Raw genomic sequence first — 16,524 nt, 5'->3', positions numbered from 1 at the left:
TTTTCCTCCTGGGGACGTGCAGGTCATCTCCTGTGAACAGTCTTGTACAAACTTTTTTGGTATGCTGTTTAATTCCTTTATTAGCATTTAAGTTACACACCTTTGCATTTTTTAGTGGTTGGTCCAGATTACAATATGCATCTTTAACATATCACAGCCTACCTAGCTTAATAGTTCACCAATTTAATCAATGTAAATATGGAAGCCTTGCTACAGAACAGTTCCATCTACCTCTGTCTGTCCTTTGTGCTATTACTGTCATAAATTTTACAACTACCCATGTTATAAATCCCACAATACAGTGTTATAATTTTTGCTTTAAATAGTCATAGGTCTTTTAGAGAAATTAAGATAAAAAAGTTAAGTATTTGGAAGGAAATGCTTTGAAACTCTGCAAATGTACTGTCTCTTCTTTAAGTTTCATCCACAGTTTTTGCATTCACCAGTCAGTCTTTTCCACAGTAATTATTACTGTGGTGTTCTAGTGGCGATTTTCTATTTCATGCTATCCAGCCGCATTTATTATTTGGAATTCTGGGAGGAAGATTCCCTGCCCTCCCTCTCCCTTTCTTCCTCCTTTCTTTCTCTCTTTTTCTCATTCTTTTTTTCCCCTTTTACCTTTATTCCTTTCCTTCCTTTCTTATTTAATCTTTTTTATATCAGTATAGCCTCGTGGATATTTATTTTGTTCTCTGGGTAATAATCCAATGCTACCATTATTTATTTTGTTGCTCACAGTTTTCCAGCTTGAGCCATTGGGAAGTTTTTCAGATTGATTCCTTTTAACACGTCCCATCATTTTCTGTGTTTTTTTTTAATTGACTTTCTTACTTTCTGGCACTACAAGATGATCCAGGCTCATCTTGTATTTTCCATCTCCAGCCCTAGAATTAGCCATTTCTCCAAGAAAACCTGGTTCTTTTTATTTGAGAATGATATTTAGAAAACAAGATCTGGGAGCGAGGTGTGCTTATTAATACTAGAGTGTCACTGCTTCTAGACCCTCTCAGCAGAGTTTGGAAATGTATGTATGAATATAAACTCAGGTATACACATCTATCTATCAATCTATCAATCTATCTATCAATCTATCTATTTGGTAGACATATTAAAAGTGACATGGATTCATACTGATACTTCCAACTCCAATCCAGCACCACAGAGTTTATTCTAGCATTCTCCTTTTGTTTATTTGTAATTTCTTTCACCAACAGTGAGAAACTTAACTCCAATTACCTATAATATATTTACTAATGTGTCAACTACTTTCAGAATTGCTAATCCATACCCTTATGAAAAACAAATTCACCACCTAGAGTACAGTGTTTGGGTCCAGTACTTTAGTTTTACAGCATCCCATCAAAACACTGTCTTCCAAAGTTACTTAGGTCGGGACATTTCATCCCCACCCCTTCAGTGTGGTTTTGTCACATGCTTGTAATACAGTGGGATTCATTTTTCACTGCATTCTATCTGGGTTCCCCAGCATCCTGATTGATTTTTAAAATTTGCAGAGTAAAATTCACTCTTTTCGGTGTACAGTTCTATGGGTTTTGACTTCATGGTAATGTATCCATGTCCACAGTACTATACAGAGTTGTCTTTTTCACCTCCAAAATTCTCTCATGCTATCCCTTTGTATTCAACCCCTTCCCCTACTCCATCCCTTGGCAACCACTGATCATTTTCCATCCTTGTAATTCAACCTTTCTAGAAAGTCATATAAATGGAATCATATACTGTACAGCCTTTTGAATCGGGCTTCCTTCACTTAGAGAAATGTATCCAAGATCCATCTATGTTGTTGTGTGAATCAAGTGTTTATCCTGGGGCTGGCCCCATGGCTTAGTGGTTGAGTGCGTGCGCTTTGCTACTGGCAGGCCAGGTTCAGATTCAGGGCACACACCAATGCACTGTTTCTCCTGCCATGCTGAGGCCACGTCCCACATACAACAACTAGATGGGTGTGCAACTATGACATACAACTATCTACTGGGGTTTTGGGGGGAAAAGGAGGACGATTGGCAATGGATGTTAACTCAGAGCCGGTCTTCCTCAGCAAAAAGAGGAGGATTGGCATGGATGTTAGCTCAGGGCTTATTTTCCTCACAAAAAATAAAAAGAGTTTATCCTTTTTATTGCCAAGTAGTATTCTAATGTCCCAGTGTCCACAGTTTCTTTCCCCATTCACCTGATGAAGGACATTTAGTTTATTTCCAGCTTGTGGCAATTATGAATAAAATGGCTATCAATATTCACACAAAGATTTTTGTTTAAACATTAGTTTTCAATTTGCGTCAGTAAATACCTAGGAGTGGGATATCTGAGTCATATAATAAGTGTATGTTTAACTTTATAAGAACCTGCTCATCTGTTTTCTGAATGCAACTATCATGTTGCATTCCCAGTTCTAATTGCTCCTACTCCTCACCAGCATGTGGTATTTGCAATTTTATTTTTTATTTCAGCCAGCAAATAGTTGTGTGGTATTTTATTGTGGCTTCTGTTTCCATTTTGAAAGTGAGTTCTGCTAAATATAGAATCCTGTGTTGACTTTTGGGTTTTCTTTCTGCATTTGAAAGATGTAATTTCGTTGTTGAGTTGTCTCTTTTGTTTTTGATAATATATCATCCATCATTCACATTATTTCTCCCTGTATGTAATGTCTTCCCCTGTATATCTGTATTTCCCTGACTGCTTTCAAGATTTTCTTTTTATCTTTGGAATTTAGTAGCTTGACTATCATGTACCTAAGTAGGGTTTTATTTTATATTTTATTTTGTGGGTTTGCTGACTTTCTTGGATCTAAAATTTTAGATTTTCCACCAAATTTTTGAAATTTTATGCTATTACTTATTGATTTGCATTTCTGCCTCATTTAATTTTTCTGTCTCTCTCCTCTCTGCTTGGGACTCAATCATCTCACAGGTCATAAGGCTCTCTTCACTTTTCTTCAAGATTTTTACATTCTTTTCTTCAGACTGGATAATTTCTATTGCTCTATCTTCATGTTTCTTCTACTGTTTCTAATCTATTGGTAAACTCAAAAGTATTTTTTTTATTTCATCTTCTTATTTGGTTCTTTTTTGTAATTTCCACTTCTCTGCTGAGTTTCCACTTCTGTTCATTCATTATGGGAATATTTTTCTTTACCACCATGATCATCTTTAGAATACCTGCTTTCTTATCCTTGTCTGCTAATTGCAACACCTTGGGGATAGTTTCTACTGCCTGCTTTTGGTCATATATGGATTATATTTTCCTATCTCTTCAAATCTCATGAGTCTTTTAAATTATGTACTGGAAATCATGAAAGATAGTTATAGAGACTCTGGATTCTATTGTATTCCTTTGAAGAGTGTTGTTATTTTTCTAGCAGGGAGTTAACTTGGCTGGACTGAAACTCCAATCCTATCTCATTTACAGTGGGCATAGCTGAAATCCTCATTCAGTTCTTTCATCTTCCAACTGCTGTTTTTACACTAGGCCCTCGGTGGCCTACACTGCATGTGTGTTGTTCAAAGATCTGCAAATTTGGTGTGTGTGGGGGGGAGACTTACATGCATATTTTGAGATTTTCCTCTTTGTGGCTCCCTCCATTCCAGAATTTCTCCCCGAACTTTCCAGCTACTCTGTCAGCCCCAAAATATATCCTCTAACATTACAAGTAAGACTGTAGTTTTTCCACAGTCTGGGCCAAGTACAGATTTCGGAATGCTTTGAGGCAAAAGACTCAAGCTTGCAAATAGCTCCTGGTGCAATTCCCATCATTTAAGGGAAGACTCCCTCTCAGTTCTGCTTGCTTTTGGAAGTGATTTATACCTACACACATATACACATTTATTGTATCTGTATTACATATAAATACATGAGTCTGTATAAGTATATATAATGATTTACGCAGATTTTATCATTGTTATCTGTGAGAGTGTTAGTTCAACAAGCTACTCCACCATTACTGGAAGCCAGACCTCTGTTTTGTTCCTTTCTTGGATTTTATATAAATGGAATTATAAAATATATAGCCTTTTGAATATAATCTCTTTTATACAGCATTATGGTTGTGATATTCATCCATGCTATTGCATGTAGCTAGTGTTTGTTCATTTGTTGAAAATAATTAATTTTTAATGGTCATAAAATATCATAACATAAAATTTTAACCATTTTTAAGTGTACAGTTCAGCGACATTCAATACATTCACATAATTGTGTAGCCATAACCTCCAACCATCCACAGAACTATTTTCACCTTGCATTGAAACTTTGTGCCCATTAAGCAACAACTCCCTGTTATCCCTCCCTCTTGTCCACCATTCTCTTTTCCATCCCTATAAATTTGACTACTTTAAGTACCTTATATGTGTGGAATCATATAGTATTTTTCCTTTTGTGACTGGCTTTATTTCACTTAGCATAAAGTCCACAAGGTTCATCCATGTCATAACATGTGTCAGAATTCCTTCCTTTTAAGGGTGAATAGTATTCCACGATGTGTATACACCACACTTTTTTTGTGAATTCATCCGTTGATGGACACCTGGCTTGCTTCCAGCTTCTGGTTATTTTGAATAATGCTATGAATAACACAGGAGTATGTATACGTCTTTATACTTCTGCGTTCAGTTCTTTTGGGTGTATTCCCATAAATGGTGCTTTCAGATTCATTTTCTCACATGTAGGAGGGTTCTGCACACCTCCAACAAGCAATTCTTGGAATGTCATCTGGTCGCTAGATAATTCAACTCAATTTGATGCTGTCAACCCAGAGATACATCAGATTCCACAGGTTGAGGGCTCAGTCCCATAAGTCTGCACACCCACCTAACCTCACCTCAACTTCAGATGCCAGTTACAAGCCCAAGTTTTACCTGTACTTCTGACTGACTGGCTATAAACCAGAGGTTCCCACAACCTCCTCCTTGGGTTTGATTAATTTGCTAGAGTGGCTCACAAAACTCAGAAAAACATTTACTAGATCACCAGTTTATTATAAAACGATATAATTGTGAGAAGGGGCACAGATCTTTCATGTCATATCCAGATGCACCACTCTCCAAGCACTCCTTGTCATTGCCAACCTGGAAGCTCTCTGAACCACCTTCTACTGGGATTTTTATGGAGGCTCCCTCACATAGGCATGATCAATTATTAACTCAGTTTCCAGCCACTCTCCTCTCTCTGGAGGATAAGGGGTAGTGCTAAAAATTCCAAGCTTCTAATCAGGGTTTGGTCTTTCTGGTGACCAACCCCCATCCAGGAGCCATTTAGGAACTCACCCAGAGTTGCCTCAATAGAACAAAAGATTCTCCTAGTATTCTTATCACTGGGTAAATTACAAGGGTTTTAGGAACTCTGTGCCAAGAACTGGAGGCAGAGGCCAATAAATATGTTTTTTATTATTTCAGAACCCATAAGTGGAATTTCTAGATCATATAGTAATTCTATTTTTAATTTTTGAATGAACTGCCATACTGTTTTCCACAGTTTTATATTCTCACCATCAGAGCACAAGGGTTCCAATTTCTCAACATCCTTGCCAACACTTGTTATTTTCTGATTTTGTGATGGTAATTATCTTAATGAGTGTGAAGAGGTATCTCATTGTGGTTTTATTTTGCATTTTCCTGATACTTAGTGATGTTGAGCATCTTTTCTTGTGTTTCCTGGTCATTTTATATCTTCTTGGAGAAATGTCCATTCAATTTCAATTTGCATTTTTAAATTGGGTTGCTTTTTTATTTTTGAGTTGTAGGAGTTATTTATTCTAGATATTAATTCCTTATCAGATATGTGATTCGCAAATATTTTCAACCATTCCATGGTTTCCCTTTTTACTCTGTTGATAGTATCTTCTGATACAGAAAACTTTTGCATTTTGATGAAGTTCAATTTGTTATTTTTTTTGTTACTTATGTCTTTGGTGTCATATTAAAGGAATCATTGTCGGCAATGTCATTTGGACCCAAATTTTGGAACCGAAAACACAGGTTTTACCCTGTGTTTTCTTCTAAGGATTTTATAACTTCAAGTCTAACATTTATATCTTTGATCCATTTTGAGTTAATTTTTGTATATGGTGTAAGATAAGGGTCCAACTCATTCTTTTGCATGTGGGTGTCCAATTATCCAGCACCATTTGGTACAAACTTATCCTTTCTCCAATGAATGGTCTTTGCACCCTTGTCAAAAATCTTTTGACCATATATGCAAAGGTTTATTTCAGGGTTCTCTATACTATTTCCTTAGTATATTGTGTGTAGTTATGCCAGTACCACACTGTTTTGATTACTTTGTAGTAAGTTTTGAAATCAGGAAGTGTGAGTTCTCTAACTTTGTTCTTCCTTTTCTAGATTGTTTTAGCGATTTAGGGTCCCTTGAGAGTCCGTATGAATTTTAGGATAGATTTTTCTATTTTTGCAAAAAATCATTGGAATTTTTACCTCCTTGAGTAAGTCGATTCTTAAGTATTTTATTCTTTTTGATGTTATTGTAAATAAAAATGTAAAGTTTGTAAATTTCCTTTTCAGATTATTTATTATTAATGTATAGAAGAACAAGTAATTTTTGTATGTGGATTTTGTGTCTCATTACTCTGCAGAATTTATTAGTTTTTACAATGTTTTTGTGGAATTTTTAGGGATTTCAACATATAAGATATTATGTGTAAACAAATATAACATTTCTTCTTCCTTTCCAATTTGGATGCTCTTTCTTTTTATTGCCTAATTGCTTTGGCTAGAACGTCTAATACCGTGTTGAAAAGTGGTGGTGAAAGTGGGCCTTCTTGCCTTTTTCCTGATGTTAGAGGAAAAGCTTTCAGTCTTTCACCATTGAATATGATGTTCTCTGTGGATTTCTATATATGGCTTTTATTTTGTTGAAGTAGCTTCCTTTTACTCTGAGGGTTTTCTAGTGTTTTTAACATGAAAGCATGTTTAGTTTCGTCAAACGCTTTTTCTGCATCCATCGAGACGATCATGTGTTTTTTTCCTTCATTCTGTTAATGTGGTTTATTACATGGATTCATTTTCATATATTGAAACATCCTTGCATTCCAGAAATTAATCCAACTTAAAAATGATGTATATCCTTTTAATATTCTTCTGGATTTGGTTTGTTAGTATTTATTATTTATAATGATACTATTTATAATATTTATTATTGAGGATTTTTGTATCAATATTTGTCAAAGATATTGACCTGTAGTTTTCTTTTCTCTTAGTGTCTTTGGCTTTTATATCAGGGTAGTGCTAACCACATAGGATGACTTTAGAAGTATTCTCTCCTCTTCAACTTTTGAGCGAGTTTGAAAAGAATTGGTGTTAGTTAATTGAAAAAAAGTCTTTGGGCCCAGGAATAAATTCAGCATAAAATAAATACAAATAAATATTTTTTAAAAATGTGAAAAAGTTTTCTTACTAAAAAAATTAAAAATGAAGCAAGTACATCACTTATCACTTTATTTCTAAAAAGTTTTTTTAACCTACTAGTAAGCATGAACAAATTGTTAGAATTAAAATGACTCGTGTTAATTTTCTTCATTGTAAATTTTTTGACATAATTATATGATGCCGTCATGTATGACATCTTTTATGAAAAAAATGGTCATTTTTTGTAGTATTTGAGAATATTATGAATTTTCCCAGTGGTCTCTGACAAAACTCTGATATGCAAAGTTATCTTTTCAACATATATGTCTTTACCAAATTAACAAACTCTGTCAGGTGCTAATTAATCAACTACTTTTCATATGATTCAGGTTCTCCATCACCAACTTCCTTAACCATCAGGAAATTCTACAACTTCTGCAAAATTAACAATTTTACCTTACACTCTATTTATCTCATGTGGTTTAAAACATCCAAAAATCATTGATAAACTGACCCTGCCCAAACTAAACCATGGTGAATTATAAAAGATGGTCACTGTTAAGTGGAGAGGGATTTCAGGTTGAACTTAATTTTATAAATGGTCAATTTATTACGGTGTATTGTCCTGTTATGTATTTTATTTCTTTTTTAAAGAAATGATAGTTGAGGGCACTTAGATAATAAGAAGTTGAGAAAATAAGGAACTCATATACTCTGTAAGCTTCAAATGTTTTCAAGCATAAGATACAATAAGAACTAAAAGTAAGAAATGGCAGAGGAAATAGAGATAAGGGGATGAAATTGCAAAACTGAATCTATAATAATATCTCAATGGCTACCGTTGTAGTGCCAAGAAAGTGGTGAAGTCAAAGAATTCATAAAGATGATAATAAACACACTACAAAGGAAAGAAACTGAAATTTTTATAGAGAGGATTTTTACAATGATATGACAGATAGAGAACAGGGAAGAGAAGTTGGAGTGAGAGACTATCTGCTTCTTAAATTATTTCCACTGTAGAGAACAAAAAACCAATTTGCTGAAATCTTTATTCCCCTCTATGACCCTATCTTCACCTGCAAAATCTCAGCCCTGAATCGATGTCAGAGTCGAGATTTTCCATCTCTGGGGAATAGAGCAATTAAGCTCATCTGAAACCTCAAGTGCCCAACCTGTGAAATATGGCCGACCATCCATTCTCACAGAGGAGCCAACTGGAGGTAGGATTTTTGGTTCTGAATTCAGCTAAACATCTTCAAAGAATTGTACCTGGTCTTCCTTATCCAGGGCTATCAGTGAAGTGCTGGCTGGCTTTCAGAGAAGAGCAATTCACAGTCAGCTGGGACATTTTCTGTTGAGCTCTCTAGAGAAGGCTGTGGGGTTTGTCAGTAAGAGATGATTTCTATAAGAGTTATATTTTTTTTATTTTATTCAGAGGTTTATAAAGAAATTTACATGATAAGTATTATTATCAAGAAAAATGGTTGTGTATTCCTTGGTCATTTAAGCAAAATCTTCCTCTCAGAGCCTACCCATAGACAAAGCCAAGATTTAATCTGCAAGAGTCTGCCAGGCACTCTGTGGTCCATGGGAATCCCTCAAGTTGGCAGCCTGTTCCCTTGTGTCCTGTGCTGGTGTTCAATCTTCCATCTCTTCAGGGTACCACTAGACAGAGGCCTATCAGATCCTCAAGGGACTTGACATTTGAGAAATGTACTTTTCATTATCTTTATACTTCTACACTTTTCAAAAAACTCTCAGCATGTCCAGTAATTGTGCAGCAGTATACCCAACAGTAAGGTTCTCACCATTGAAAGTTGAAACAAATTTTGAAAAGGAAAAAGTGATCTTTGCAATTTTGTACAGATTAACACTGTAAGTAATATACTTTATATATTACCAATTTTGAGATTATTTGTATTTAAAAATACTGCTTCAAAACCTTAAATCATTGTAAGTGGTAGAGTCTGATATCTGCTTTGGCTGAACCATTGTATACAATGTCAGCCATAATTCCTCTATTCCAATATAATCTTATATGTGGGTGGTAATTGTTAGTTCTTATAGATTGTTTGAACACATGCATATCACAAAATACAAGTGGCCATTAAAAATTAAAATGTTCACCAAATACAAGATTATCTGATACCCAAAAAAAGAAAACATTACTGTAACATTAAGGCTACAACTGTGAAAAAGGAAGCCAAGATACACTCAAGTCAAGCTTTTGTTCAAAAGTTAATTGGCTCCTCTTTGAAACTTTATCATGTTTATTATGTAAGCAAGATACTTTCAGAGACTAGAATATAGAAAGTGCTTATTGGTAAGTTAACATTGTGATCATTTATTTTGTAAATGTTAATATGAGAGATGTAATTCATTTTCTACTATATTCAGATTTTCAAGTTCTGCTAAATCTAAGGCCACATTACTGGCAAGTTGGGATACCTCTAGTCATATGAAAAACATGAATCCTACACGGAAGCATATAAACTCTCTATTCATCAGGATCTAAATTCTAAAACATTCTAAGCTTTTGGAAGAAACCAATCGTATTCCAAATTTACAGTAAGGCTGCATGTGCCATACAAGATCCTATAGGAAGAGAAATCCAGATTTTAAATAGAGGAGATTGTGCACAAAAATAAAGTACCTTTTCAAGTCTGAAAGGGGATTTCAAGAAAGAAGGGATTCTCAGAACATGTGGGAAGTGGTAAATAACTTAGCAAGGGCTCTCTAAAGGAAAACATATTGTGGACAAAAGAGCTTCACATGCAGAGAGCTAAAATGGCATCTCTGGAATCCTAACACTGAAACAGATGCAGAACTACTTTTTCCTAAAATTTAAAATGCATCTTATCCTCCAAACAAATACCACCTCCCTGCCTTGTGGCTTACCTGGGCATGGTGACGTGTTGGAATCATTTTTCTAATTCATTGGCTCTTAAACTTGATGGGCTCCAGAAGCACCTGGAGGCCTTGTTGAAACCCAGACTGTTGGGCCCTCAGAGTTTCCAGTTTAGCAGGTCTGCAGCAGCACCTGAGAATTTGCATTTCTACCCAGTTCCCAGGTGATGCTGATGCTGCTGGTCCAGGGACCCCACTTTGAGAACCACAGCCTAATTTAGACCCTATATATGGTTACCAAATCAATTATTTCATCCTTTGGCTGCCATTTTTCCTTTATCATATCAAAACCTTAGCTCCGAATCTCCTCATCTAGCAATGGGTATACTTGGAGAGTTTAACAGCTGGTCCTCTCTTCCGGCTCAGTTCTCCCTCTTCCTCTCAATACTACATTCTCTTGCCAGGTAATTGTTTCTTAAACATCAGTGCATCATAGATCTTCCTTGCTCAAAAACTCATGTCTCTTATGCTGAGCACAAGACATTTTAAATTCTCTACTTGGCTCATAAGGTCTTTAATAGCCTTACTTTAATAGCAAAATGCAGACACCCTGTTCCCTACTCTGCCTGCTATAAAGGAGTATGTGAGGATTACATAAGATACAGTCAGTTCTTGTTATGCACAGTGTGACATTCTATAAAGTCACTGGGAACACTGAATCAGTGAATATGACCCACTGCTCCTACGGGAAATGCAGTGTTAGGTTCCTGCAAGCCTTAGTCACATTTTCTTCAACTGATCAATACATAGCCTTGTTCTCTGTGTGTTTCTCTTTAAAGTCACCTTATTTAATATATAGTTGATATATTAACATTGAACTTAGACTAACAGCACTGTACCTCGTGTCTCAAAGAAGCTTGTTGAACACACATACTTTCTCCATAAAGGCATGTCACAGCCTCTTGCCCTGAGGAACACCAGGGAGCATTGCAGCACTACACACGGGGGACATATTAAACAGCCAAGTCACCAACACAGGCACAAAAAGATAGCAAATGAGGCACTAAACGGACTGCAAGAAGGACACTTGTTTACAGTATGGGCTGAAACAACAGGGCAGAGCGTCACCTTGTTCCCCTCAGCTGGGAACGTGTACTTCGAGTGAATCAAATATTTCACCACTTTGTGCTTATCTGCAAATGGACATGAAAGCCCTGTGAGTATTGATTTGGGGGCTGCCAGTACATTTTAGCTAGTAGGCAATTGTGCAGACACAGAATCCACAAATAATGAGGATCAAATATATTATGAAAACACGTTTTCAAAACCAGAGTATCGTTCAGATATAAGAGCAATAATGATAACCCCACAGCTAACATGTTAATGCCTACTATGTTCCAGGAGCTCTTCTAAATACTTAACATAAGTTAATGCATTTACATCTCACTAAAACCCTATGAGACAGGAGCTCTCAGTAGCCCCATTTTATAGATGAGGAAACTAAGGCTCAGAGAGTAAACACTTTGCACAGGTTCCCCAGTTAAAAGCGGGATAACTGGGATTGGTGCCGAGACAAACTGGTCCAAATCTCACAGCCTCAACCACTATGGTAGGAACGTGAGCGAATTTTCTACCACTCCCCAAAAAACCCCTTCTGCTCCAGCCAGAGTTGTCTCCCACATACTTATTCACTCATGAAACATTTTCTGAGTGCCCCCAAGGTATCAGGTACTGTGTTTAGATACTGGAGGGACAAATAGAATGTCAACGCAAATAATCCATAAAAAATCTATAAAACCTAATTGGGGTGAGTTTATTATGAGTCAACCTTTGATGACCATATAGCCCGGGAGAATCTTTTCACAAAGAAATGGAGCACTCCAAATAAGTGGGGTGTACAGAGTGGTTATATGCCACCATAGAGCATGTACCACATGTGATTGCAATGTCTCTTTTACAATAGCCACGACATTGACCTGTTGGCACCTGGATTGATGAACACTGTGGATATCAGATGTGCTGTCTCCATGGGCGTGGCTGTTGTCTCAAGTTGGGTTGTCACAGGATGAGCACAGCAATCAAATCCTAGCCTAGGGAGAAATGTTTATCCTTAAGGAAATGTCAATGTGGTGAAGTGGCATTTACATCTTAAGGGCATTGCTTTTGTCTTTGGGACACGTTAATTGCTTAAAGCGGATATCTGGATGAACAGAAGCTACAGGCCCCTTTTGGGGAAAAAAAAAACAAGGTCAGGCCCAATTAGTTTTACACCAAATGGCTTCCTCATATGCTCCAATATATCCTATTGCTTGCCATTTATTTATCGTTTTCCCCCTTTTGATCTATAATCTTTTGATATAAAACATTGATGATCAAAATATTGTCCCTTGGTGCCAGGGTGCTTGCCTTCTTCCCTGGGTTTATCATGTCCCTGGGTGCCAGGCTTTTTTTTTATCTCATCTATTTGTCTAGTTGTCCACGTTGTGGGGAATTAGTCGGATATTGTGGACAAGCAAAGAGGTATATATATATATAAAAATAGAGAAAGTATTTCATGGGTTTTGGATAATTTTAGGTTGTTGCACAAACATTGCATATGCGCCTTTTTAAAAATACTATAGCCCCTTATGTACATTGTGCACAATTATAGAACAAGTACGGTAACAATGATAATAATTTAACATTTTTTTAAAAGATTAGTTTACAATGAGATTTTAGGCATAGTCCTTATCAGAGAAGGATATTTGTCCAAGGTTATAAGATTGATTGGCCATCTCAAGTCGCCGAGCCATCATTACTCTATTTTGCATGACAGTCTTACAGCACTGAGTAAAGAAAACAACAATCAGTTTGAATATTATGATTAGTACAAGAATTCCAAGATGTAATAGAAATAGGACTTGCAATCCAGATCGAAAAAGGGAACCAATACCAGAAGGGAGCTCATGGTGCTCAGGGCAAGCTACCCCAGGAGGCACCACTCTGGTATGTGGATTATTTCGAGCTGAAGACAATAAGGACTCAGAGAACTCAGGAAGAATATTTGAATTTCCCCTCCCAAACTGCCTAAAGAATTTAAAACAAAAGATCTGTTTCAAGAAGGAGTTATTATCATGATGGCTGTAAAGATAATGTAGGATAGAGGTTACAATAGGAAAGGCACCAAGTCTCTTTTATCAAAAACTCTATCTCTCCCTGACCACATTATCTATAGATGACCCTGAGAAGAGTTGCCATGCAAACATTTGCATTTCTATCTCCATGTGAGTTGTCTTCTTACCCTCTGAGGTCCCAGACCACTACCCATCCCCAACACCTTCCTCACCTTTAGCTGCAATACTTAAGCCGACAGCTTAGACGGAGGGACGAGTTGCTCATTTCTGAGTTTCTCCCATGTATACATGTTATTAAACTTGGTTTTATTTTCTCCTGCTAACCTGTCTGGTTAATTATTTGGCCAGCCATAAGAACCTTAAAGAAAATGGCAGAGGGAGATTCTCTCTCTCTCCCGACAGTTTTGGCGCCCAATGTGGGGCCACACTGGCTGGCAAATTGCCTTCTCTGGCTGGAAGAACTGCCTTCTCCCTGGACTATTGCAGATGATGAGATACGGGAATGCCTGATGAAAGCCGGCGGAAGGTAAGACTTCTTACCACGTCAGCCACCAGGAATCTCTATCTGTGGAGTCTGGTGGAAGGAAGCGGTGAGAATTTTTTTCTCTTTCTAAATTTAGATTGGCAGGAGAAAATATTTGGGAAACTAGTTTCTTGTGCTTTTAATGACGTTGGTAAATTTGGTAGAGTACTCTTGGTTTTGATCTTGATCACTTTTCCTCCCAGAGATAGTCTCTGTTTTTCTCCTTTGTGTCTGTCTTTTGTAGCATGTGTGATAAGAAGGAAATACCTTAGGGTAGAACGCAGGCATAGGCTCTATAAGCCTGCTCTCTGGGCCGTCCCCACAGACTGGTGAGTTTGCAAGTCTCACCAGACTGGCGTCTATTAAGACAAACTTTGCTGTGGGTTAATATGCACATGAAGTGAAGGCCATTGCCAAGGACATCTTGGAAGCCAAAATGGCCGCAAATTTGGTGGGCACGAGTCGAGCAGTTAAGAGCCATTAGGGCACTTGCCACTTTCAGAAGACTCCCATGACAGGATAAGTTGGGTCACGGAATGGGGTAGATGACTCAGGTCCCTCGCCAACTCCAAGAAAATGTCCGTGCAATGGCAAGGTACTCTGTAAAGCACACAGTCCCTAACCCCATGGCACTTCCCCCCCAGGTATTATTCTGGCTCCAAGAGACCTAAGGAGTGGCTAAAGCTGTCATTGTGCACATAAGAAAAAAACCGGATGAGGTTTTCTCTTCTGTCTTGTTCTGTGTCCTGAGAAAACTTGGCTTTGTGACCAGTGAGAATCTTCTCCTTGGTCTCCACCATACAGAAGGTGCATTTACCAGCGTGCCCCTTGATGGCCAGTCGAGTAGGCTGGGGTTCTGAACTGTCTCTTTGTCTGGCTGTGCCAACCTTTCTGGGGAGTTTGTCATAAAGGGCCCAGTCCATAAGGGCTTTTGTTGTCTTAACCTTCGTTGCTTGTTAGTGCTGGAAAAATCACATCCCAATATCACCTGCCCCGTGTCACAGATTAGCGGATCTGTGACTGGAGGCGTCCCACACTATTGTGGGAGACCTGAGACACCGTTTTCACTACACCATCCTTACCGCCTGTGCAATGAAGGTCTTTATTTTCTCTGAATATCTTTGGGAGTGAATTCTGTGGATCATGGGGGCTACATCATCTGCGCCCTCACCAGGGATGCCTCTTGCGTCCAAGGTAAAGATTTACTCTAAGCGTGGAAAGTTACTTCTAGATCTTTCCTTAAAAAGGCTTATTGGATTGAGTCACTATTAGAATAAATATACAAATGAAGATCCTACTCATCAATGGCCAGACACAGATCCTTTGAGTTAGGAAAATTTCTAAATTGGGGGACAAAAGAATGTTTTCAGAGCTCTCACACAATTGTTTAATTGGTACACAAAAATGGGCCAGAAAAAGGAAGGGAAAAATTTGAATAGACTTAAGAGCTCGACTCAGGCTACAATTGAATTAAGAACATGTAAAAGTGTAAATATTGATAAGATTATAAAGGTTGGAAAGTTTGAGCTAATTTTATATAAAGAGGTTACATCAACTTTGCCTGAGTATGTTTTAAAATGTGTGGCTGGGGGGCCGGTCCCGTGGCTCAGCGGTTAATTGCGCACTCTCCGCTTCCGGCAGCCGGGGTTCGGTTCCCGGGTGCACACCGAGGCACCGCTTCTCTGCCCATGCTGACGCAGCGTCCCACATACAGCAACTAGAAGGATGTGCAACTATGACATACAACTGTCTGCTGGGGCTTTGGGGAAAAAAAGAAGGAGGACTGGCAATAGATGTTAGCTCAGAGCCGGTCTTCCTCAGGAAAAAAAGGCGGATTAGCATGGATGTTAGCTCAAGGCTGATCTTCCTCAGAAAAATAAATAAATAAAATATAAAATAAAATAAAATAAATAAAATAAAATAATAAAATAAAATAAAATAAATAAAATAAAATAAAATGTCTGACTGGGAATGCTTCCCTTGTCCAAAATTATAAGACCAAGACCTATTGATAAAAATCTTAATGATAACTATGTTTAAAGGTATAAGAGTTGATGAAATTTTGTAGAAAAAACCGATGTTATTTCTATTACAGAACTGGTTAACAAAAATAGTAATTTAAATGATGGCTAATTTTATCTGAAGTCTTATGAAGTCTTGTAGGCAATCTAAATAATTATTGGGAATAAGTAAATAATTGTGAAAAAGATGAATGTTGGATGAACTTTAAACAATAATTTTGTCTTATGGTGGTTACAGCTTCCAAACTCTTTTTGGTGACTTAAAACTTTAGAGTTTTGCTAAATTTTATGATAAAAATACTCTGTGTCATCATTTCCAAACAACATAATATGTTAGACATTGATTGCTAAATGTACATTTGTCTACTTTTGGCTTTTCATTACAGGAAAACTAAAAGGTGTTTTGGGTCTATTGGTAAACATGTGTTTTATTAAAAGTTGTACTATAAAGTAACATATTTCTAGAAGTTATGAAGTGTTTATAAATTTTCCAAGCCACAAGATACCAATGTAAAAGAATGTTTATAATTGTTTACTTAGTTTTTACTTACAAATTAAGGTTTCTAAAGGTTAAAATTTCTAATTAATATATGTGATTGAGGCTACTAAAAATTAAGAAAAATATATCTGTGTACAGGGAAAATAAG

The 16,524-nt window shown here is 37.0% G+C and overlaps 1 long non-coding RNA gene across 2 annotated transcripts in view; it reads left to right on the top strand.

Moving 5' to 3' along the window:
* The window catches only part of LOC131401809 (uncharacterized), a 255,082-nt gene that overhangs the window by 2,251 nt on the left and 236,307 nt on the right, over window positions 1-16,524 (top strand). Inside the window, exon 3 of one of the 2 annotated variants that reach the window (XR_009217989.1) lies at window positions 8,899-9,076. The exons of the other annotated variant lie outside the window; for it this stretch is intronic. This is a non-coding gene — a long non-coding RNA (uncharacterized LOC131401809). Of the gene's footprint in view, window positions 1-8,898; window positions 9,077-16,524 lie in introns of those variants that run through there. 2 annotated transcript variants of the gene reach the window in all.

This window comes from Diceros bicornis (genome assembly GCF_020826845.1).
Source record: "Diceros bicornis minor isolate mBicDic1 chromosome 17 unlocalized genomic scaffold, mDicBic1.mat.cur SUPER_17_unloc_1, whole genome shotgun sequence".
NCBI classification, from domain to species: domain Eukaryota; kingdom Metazoa; phylum Chordata; class Mammalia; order Perissodactyla; family Rhinocerotidae; genus Diceros; species Diceros bicornis.
Note: the sequence above shows the minus strand (reverse complement) of the source record. Positions and strands in the feature narration are given on the sequence as shown.